The 8,973-nt window shown below is 35.7% G+C and overlaps 1 long non-coding RNA gene across 1 annotated transcript; it reads left to right on the forward strand.

The window, feature by feature from the left end:
* The first annotated feature begins 303 nt into the window (after positions 1–303).
* Positions 304–3,845, forward strand: LOC125781013 (uncharacterized). The gene is made up of 2 exons (XR_007424055.1): positions 304–1,455; positions 3,174–3,845. It is a non-coding gene; the product is annotated as an uncharacterized LOC125781013 (long non-coding RNA).
* The last annotated feature ends 5,128 nt before the right edge of the window (positions 3,846–8,973 follow it).

An 8,973-nucleotide genomic window follows, 5' to 3' on the forward strand; every position in this document is an offset into this window, starting at 1 on the left:
AAAAATCCATCATGTAATACCTCAAGATGCACAAGCTGAAGGTGCTGCGCTGACCCTCCTCATAGTTCTCTGCCCTAAATTACAGTATTTTTTACAACAAGGCGCATGATCGTTAAACATTTATTTTCTGCTCTGTTTTAATACATAAGGTGCACTGGATTATAAGGTGAATTTCAAGAGACACTAGTAAGAAACAGGGTTTCTCTCCTGAAAACTGTTTATTTGGGTGAGTAAAGTGCTTCTGTTTTTTACAGTAAGCTCAGATTTCCACTAAGGCTGGGAGCACCAGCATGATGTCTATCTGCCATGCTAGTAGGACAAAAGTGCTACCTGACAGCACTTCACTGAGGAAACCTACAGACCAATAATACTCACCTCTGTATGGAGAAAAAGATGGCGCTTAGCACGGTTAATGACTAATGCTAATGCTGTTCCAGCAGTGCTAGCCAGGGTTAGCTGCGGGCTACAGGTTGATAATACTCACCTGTGAACAGTCAAAAAGCTAGCACTTAGCATGGTTAGCGGCTAATGCTAATACTGCTAGAGAACTAAACTGAATAACGCTGTACTTCAGCAGAGTGGCTTTACTGCTCCTTACAACCTGACTGGTAAAATTCGTACGTAAAAGCGCACCAGATTAAAAGGCGCACCGACGATTTTTGAAAAGTTTAAAGGATTTTAAATGCACATTATAGTGTAAAAAATAATTCCACTCGTGAACAGTGGTGCTGAATTTTATATGCCACTGTTCTCATGGGATCTGACAAAGAAGGTAGAAAGTAATGGCAAATTTAACAGCAACTGCATAAGAGACAATATGACATAGTTTCTATCCTATTGTATCAGTGAATGGATTAAATGTTGGAGCATCACAGATGACGTCTGTCACCTTTAATCTCTGGGTCATTGTTCTGTCTGTGCTTTGAGGTAATGAATAGGATTGATTAATGATAATGATACAGATTGATTAGCACACAACAACACACAACTTTTTGTTCCTATTAGGAAAGGAAAAAAATCATGGTTGTACTTTTTAAAATTAAATTAATGAAATTAATATTTAAGAAAGCATTTCAATGTCTAATTGACACTGCAGTCAGCTCACAACAATCATCGCAGTGTGGAATTTTACATTAAATGACATTTCATTTAAATAAACAGATAAACCACATGCTGGGATTGTTGCGTGCAAGCTTTAGCACCCAATGTAAGTACCTGTAAGCTGAACGCCAGAAGTCTAAATAGACCCTGCCATGTGATGCCTTATGCAATTAAGCTTGCCTTTAGACACAACAGTCATCACAGTGTACTTCAGACAGGTCTCAGACAGGTGTAGCGTAAAATCAACCAGCTAAAGAACAGTGATCTCTTCTTGAGTTTCTTTGTTTTAACCAGAAAAGTTGGACAACAACTCCATCGTACAGGGTTACGGACTGCCAGATTGACAACTGAAAGGTGAGTCTAGCTCATCATTAATGTGGCATTATTATAATAGTGTTATAACGTAAATTAATACACCTAATATACTGTATTATATAGCTCTGGAAAAAATACCTTTTTTGATTTTACCAAATTAAAAACGTATGTAATGTAATCAAAAGGAATATGGATGATCACATGGATGATCAAACCAAGCTGAACTGCATTTTTGCACCAGGAGTGGCAATAAAGTTATCCAAAATCAGTGTGTAAGACTGGTGGAGGATAACATGCCAAGATGCACCAAAACTGTGATTAAAAAACAGGGTTATTCCACCAAATATTGCTTTCTGATCTCTTAAAACTTTATGAATATCTACTTGTTTTCTTTGCATTATTTGAGGACTGAAAGCTCTGCATCTTTTTTGTTATTTCAGCCATTTCTTATTTTCTGCAAATATATGCTATAAAATACAATATTTTTATTTGGAATTTGGGAGAAATGTCTGTAGTTTATAGAATAAAAAATATATATTTTACTCAAACATATACCTATAAATAACAAAGTCAGAGAACATATTGACAAACTAAAGTGGTCTCGATTTTTTCTAGAGCTGTATATTGATGGGAAACATTTAGTTAATTAGGCATAGGTTTAATCATTAAATGCTGCTATTCATCTATCTATTGAGTCTATTAAACCATGTCAACACTTCATATAATGATCTTGCAACATTTATAACTGTCCAATAGAGAACTGAAGGTAACCTGAGTGACCTGAATCACTTCTTTCTGTCTCCTTTAAAGAGATTATCCAAGCTACGTGTTGCTGTAAAACACAGCCCGGAAAAGATTACAGGGGTCTCAGGAAAGTGTTGACTTAGGGTCAATGACAATGATAAAAAAAAAACTCTTTTTATTTTCTAGCAGTATGGATATTAAGCTCCACTGATAATCTTTCAGCAATGATTCCATTAGTGTATTCCCACATTTCCATTTCACAAAATTAAGTATGAGGTAAACAACTGCATGACATAAACCACTCTTTTTCATTAAAATTTTTCAGCAACACACCTGCATGATTGAAGTGTTGTTTGCATTAGTGGGTGTCAAACATAATTTTAATATTTCAAAACAATGAAAATATTTGATATAATGCAGTTTGTGTTCTTAGTTTGCATAATGTTCTCTATGGCAGTTCAGTTTTTGTTTTGTTTCATTCCAAATAACAAAGTAGTAAAAGCATAAAAATACGCTATACATACTTTTATTTGACTAAAATATATGAGACTAAAACTAGACTAAAATGTTTCTATTTGTTGATTAAAGCTAATAATAAATAAAGGCTTAAAACTATTGTACATTTTAGTCAAAAGAATAAGACTAGAACTGATTGGCCCGTTCTCTGCAAAGACTATGTGAGTCAGCCAGTCCGTTTTTAGTGTGTGCGGGCAGTGTTTTTCCCCCTCCTGAACGTGATGCATTCAGGAGCATCATGGCTCCCAGGAAAACTCATTTCACCTCCAACTACTCTAAAGTATATCCATGTCTGATAAAAGTAAAAAACAATGAGTCTTGCCTTCTGTACAGTTTGTAATAGTGATTTTAGCATTGCCCACGGGGAACCAAATAATTGCAAAAGGCATGTTAATGTGCCTTGAATTAATAAGACTATCTATTTTGATGACTTGCCTCTAATGAATTTGAGCCCCCAACCCCATTCTTAATCTTAATCTGTTTCCTTTTTGACCCAGGCCAGAGGCTAGCAGCACATTTGACGATCTCCATGGAAGCTCTGTCACGTCTCTTCCCCTACACAAAGACTGTAGCGGGATTCAAGACAGCGTTCGCTCATGTATTCCGCTTCAAAGACCCGACAGCGGACGCCAGGCGAACCGCTCGTACTCGCATCCCCTCCATGAGGAGCCACCGTGAGCTCCACCCACTGCGCAGCCACCTCCGCTCACCACTGACAGTGGAGGCCTTGAAGAGGAGCGGGAAGGCCTTCACTCCCATTACCTCTAAACTGGCAGGATTATCCGTGCCCATATCATCACAAAAAGGCAACTACGACTTTTATCTCTCAAAATTGTCTAGGAAATATGATGGGCAGTCTGAGGTGTATGTATGAAAGAAGCCATAACCATTGCATTAATTTACCAGATGACTACTTACACACTACTGTCTGTGCCCTTTTTGACAGATATATTCCACAATAAGCTATGTACTGTTTCTGCTAAGGCCTACTGCTGAGAAATACTATGGGATCTCACACCACTAGATGTCAGTAATGATTTAAGAAAGTGCATACATTTAGAGTTGTGTACACCTGTAAAAAGAATTATAACTGTAGCTATTTGTAACATCTTTTTCATCCTAAAGTAAGTGTTGTGTTTGTAAATAGTCAAATAAAAGTTGAAATCATATTTTTTTCTGAGTTGTGTGTAACTGCAGGCTTTTGGAGGCAGTCATTAAACTATACAAAGGTATCTAGAAAGTTTGTAGTAGAAACACCAGGGGCCTCATGTACTAAAGGTGCGTACGCACAAAAACATTGCGTACGCCATATTTCACGCTCACGGTCTGATGTACTAAATTTGACTTGAACGTGTGAAAGTGCGTTCCCCCACGGAAGTTTTGTTTTGGGCGTACGCCTTTTTTTTGTGCGTATGTATTGTGTTTTTGTCATTTGGCGACACTTAGAGGCGATGCATTGAAATTACAACTATTAAGATATCCTTTATGCACACATTGAAGTAAGCATTATTGGGTAAAATAAAGTAAATTAATCAGACAGTTTCATTGTCTTACAGAAATAATCGTTTAACGTGTTTCCACTTAGCCTAGATCAGGTTTGCGCTGGAGTTGTTGGAGATGCAGCGTTGGCATTACTGGAAAATACTGCTAATGGCCGAATTCATTGAGCGCGCATTTTCCGTGACCATTATGTTTTTTTGGCCCATGATGATGACTGGCTTATAAGCAGTTTTAGATTTCCAAGAGCATAAGAAAACAAGCTGAGTGCGTGACGTGTGTCTTTTTGGTAGGCAACTCATTTAAAGCATTTAAATGAAAGCATTTATCTTAGAATAATAAAACTTAAAACATGGGTAATTATACGCTATGCGTATATAATATTATTATTATTATTATTATTATTAATAATAATAATAATAATAATAATAATATTATTAATAATAATAATAATAATAATATAACATTATACTCTGCGTAATTGAGGGAGGAGTCGTGGCAAGTGTGCTGCTTTCGTGCATTTGCGCTTGATTTCAAGTTGATTGTGATGTACTAAGAGAAAGTACGTGGAATTCTGCCTACGCACGGTTTGATAAATCCGGATTTTTTTGTGCGTACGGAACTTTTCAGATCTGAGCGTACGGAACATTTTAGTAGGAAGTCCACGCAAGTCTTAGTACATGAGGCCCCAGTAATCTTTGGTTGATTTACTAAATCTGTCCTAAGAAAAAAACTTCTTAGGATCTTAGGATAAAGACAATAAAGTTCATAGGAATGTTTTTTTTTTTTTCTAAAAAAAAAAAAAATATATATATATATATATATATATATATATATATATATATATATATATATATATATATATATATATATATATTTATTTTTTTTTGAAAAAAAAAAACATTCCTATGAACTTTATTTTTCAGACTATACGAAAAAAAAAAAAAAAAAAATTCCCAAATTTTCCCAAAAATCAGCATTGCACCTTATAATCCAGTGCGGTTTATGAATTAATTCTATTGGTCAGGTTGGAGCAGTAAAGCTACTCTAAGGAATTACAGAGTATAGGGAGTTAGCGCTGCTAACCGCGGCTGGCTATGTTGCTAACCGCAGCTGGCTATGCTGCTAACCGCGGCTGGCGATGCTGCTAACCATGGCTGAGTAGCGCTGTTAACCATAGCTGACTATGCTGTTAACCGGGGCTAGCTATGCTGCTAACCGCAGATGGGCCTGCTATCCACGGCAGGCTAGCACTGCTAACCACAGCTAGCACTCACCCTTAAACAAAATACTGGAATTCTAAGCTTACTGTAAATAAACAGAAGCGCTTTACTCACCCAAATAAACAGTTTTCAGGAGAGAAATCTGTGTAGATTAACATCCAGTGCTCGTTTGACTTTAAAATATATATATATTTTTTAAAGAACTAGCGTTTTGTTTACTTAGGCACTTCCCCCCAACTTCCTTATTAGAAAAGAAACATGGCAAAACCCTTGTTCACTTCATTTCAGTAAACAAAGCAAAAAAAATAATTATTGAATTTAAATTTTAGAAACAGTACAGAAAAATCTCCACTTTTAATCCTGTTAAATAAGAAACAGAGGGCTGGTTTTACAGACAGGGATGAAGCCTTGTCCTGGACTACATAGCATTGTGAATGAAGATTATTTACTTAAAGAAAAATAGGTCCAGAGCAGTGATGTCAGTAACAGCGGTCTGCCACAAATTTGATTGGCAGAGGAGAGCGTTTGAAGATTTTACACCACACGTGATTGTAAGTTCACTGTGGCGCAAGAAAAGACAAGAAAAGTTCTGGTGCTTTAAAACACTGTCAGAATTAAATCCTTCTCAGTAGTTGGGTCCGGTATGGGTCCGTATTGGACAACGTCTGGGTCCGGACCCGGACCGCAGTCCGCATATATGTGATCCCTGGCCTAGACCATATACACGGTTCTGTTTTATAAAACCACTCCTTGCGTCCCTGCAGAGAACAACAGGTAAAATGAATCCGTGTATCATTCGTTCATTTGATATTCAATTGAGAATCAAAATCGGAAAATTAAAAAACCAATTCGTTTTTTCGTTTTTTCGTTTTTGAATATAATACCAAAAAACGAATAACGGCTTGTATTTTGTATTTTTATTTGGTTATCCAAACAAAAATTGGAAATTTAAAAAACGGACCAGGAGCCGAATTTGATTTTGATTTTGAACTTGACCCATTTGTGTGCCCTGGAAGTTACTGATTTGTTTATTCTTGGTGGGTTTCTGTTGCGCGGGAGTTCACTGCAGTGTTATCTACACAGTCTGTATTGCTGTAGGCTTTGGATGGAGTTGAGGATGGAGAGTTTTATCTTGTTCAGAGGAACTAAACGCGTTGCAGTGAAAGAAGACGATATGACAACAGAAAAAATCGGCAGGATCTTTCAGGTGTTTGTCTAACGTTCCGTAGCTAAATGTCATATTTAGTTAATACCTTCAAAAAGATCTTTAATTAGGCCAGAATGTGGTTCCAGTCCGGCCATGCTGCCTACAGCAATACAGACTGTGTAGATAACACTGCAGTGAACTCCCGCGCAACAGAAACCCACCAAGAATAAACAAATCAGTAACTTCCGGGGCACACAAATGGGTCAAGTTCAAAATCAAAATCAAATTCGGCTCCTGGTCCGTTTTTTAAATTTCCAATTTTTGTTTGGATAACCAAATAAAAATACAAAATACAAGCCGTTATTCGTTTTTTGGTATTATATTCAAAAACGAAAAAACGAAAAAACGAATTGGTTTTTTAATTTTCCGATTTTGATTCTCAATTGAATATCAAATGAACGAATGATACACGGATTAAAATGTTCAGTTTTACAGTGTTAAATATGTCAGGTCAAGAAAGACTTTCTTTATTTTATATATTTTTTATAAAAACAAGTATTTATGTTTAGTAAAATCAAGAAAGACCGTATTTTATTTTTTATAAAAAAATATTTATGTTAAGTTAATTTTCTTATTTTTATAAAAAAAAAAAACTTATTTTTTTAGAAAATAGTTCAACTTAATAGAGATAAATTGTTGCTGTTAAAAATGCATTTTCCAATAAAGGGAGTATTGGCAAAACTGGTTATAATGTTTATGTTAAGGCGGCGGGAGGTGGTGTCTGCAGCTGCTGAAAGTAACTAATAAAGTAACTTGTAAAGTAACTTAGTTACTTTTAAAATCAAGTAATCCATAAAGTAACTAAGTTTCTTTTTAAAGGAGTAATCAGTAATCGGATTACTTTTTCAAAGTAACTATACCATCACTGGTCCAGAGTTAGACCTAATCCTTGACAGCGAAATAAATTTTAGGATGATCATTATGGAGACAAGCCATCTGAACTTTTAGAGTCTAATAAGACATACATAATGTGAGCATATCCTAAAGTAAAGAAAGTTTTTAAGAACATATATTTTTAAGAATACCATTTTAAATGTCAAAATACTTTTTTTAATCCTGAAATAAAGAAACACTTATCACAGCTTTGTGAATCCGGAATTTGATTGATTGTGATTCACATGGAGAAGTCATATTTTTGATAATGTTATATAAGGACCCATGTTGTTTTGCTGTAAAGTAAAAGTGCAATGTCCAGTTTAATCATTTAGCATCTTTCAGACACCTCCCTGCAGGACAAAGGGCTCTCATTTGACCTTTTGCGCCTCTTTGGCCTGTGTAACCAAAGTAATGCTCTGGACACTTCCAAAGTCCACTAGCACATCAATGGGTTTTGATTACATAATAAACTGGACTGGAATTGTAAGAATTTTCCTGTTGTTGTGTTAAACAATAAACTGCCCTTGAATACAATTTTACATCTACAGTGGCGTGAAAAAGTATTTGCCCCTACAGATTTATTTAGTTTAAAATTTTGGGGAAAAAGTGAAAAAGCACTTTTTAAATGATAATTTTATATAAGGAAAAAACTATTCAAACCAATATAGCCCTGCGTTGAGCATAAATGTCCTGTTTAAGATCATGCCACAACATCTTAATCTGATTTTGACTAGGCCACTCCAAGACCTTCATTTTGTTTTTTTAGCCATTCAGAGCTGGACTTGTTTGTGTGCTTTGGATCAATGTCCTGCTGCAGAACCCAAGTACGTCTGAGCTTGAGGTCACGAACAGACGGCCAGACATTCTCCTTCAGGATTTTCTGGTAAACAGCAGAATTTCTGGTTCCATCTATTACAGCAAGTCAAACAGGCCCTGAGAAAGCAAAGCAGGCCCAGACCATCACACTACCACCACCATGTTTTACGATCATCAAGAGAATTTTTTGCAAATGGGAGATGGGCCATTGTGTGCTTTTTGGTCAGCAGTGGAACTCTTCTATGGATTCCATTTTGGACCAGTCTCTTTCTTATTATTGGATCATTAACACGTTAATCATTAACTGCATGCATTAATGTGTTAATCTTGACATCCCTAAATAAACATATATGTGAGACTTGGCCATTTTATAACCAAGTAAAAGCAGAAAAGTTGAACAAATACATGAACATGTAAAAATATTTTAACAACCACCATTATTATTTACATTTAAGCAGAAAATATTGTCAGCCCTAACTTCACTGCAGGCTCTAAAAGAATATGAATTACTTTCCAACATAAACAGTCTAATGTGCTCTTAACTCCCAGAAATAGGCTTTCATAGGCTACAATAAATATGACAGTTAATAAGTACACTTTAATTAAAATATTAATAATATTCTTGCATTGTAGCTTTACAATGTCACACTCACCCTATACAATTGGAAAAACAGATTT

This window comes from Astyanax mexicanus, chromosome 14 (genome assembly GCF_023375975.1).
Source record: "Astyanax mexicanus isolate ESR-SI-001 chromosome 14, AstMex3_surface, whole genome shotgun sequence".
Classification (NCBI taxonomy): Eukaryota; Metazoa; Chordata; class Actinopteri; order Characiformes; family Acestrorhamphidae; genus Astyanax; species Astyanax mexicanus.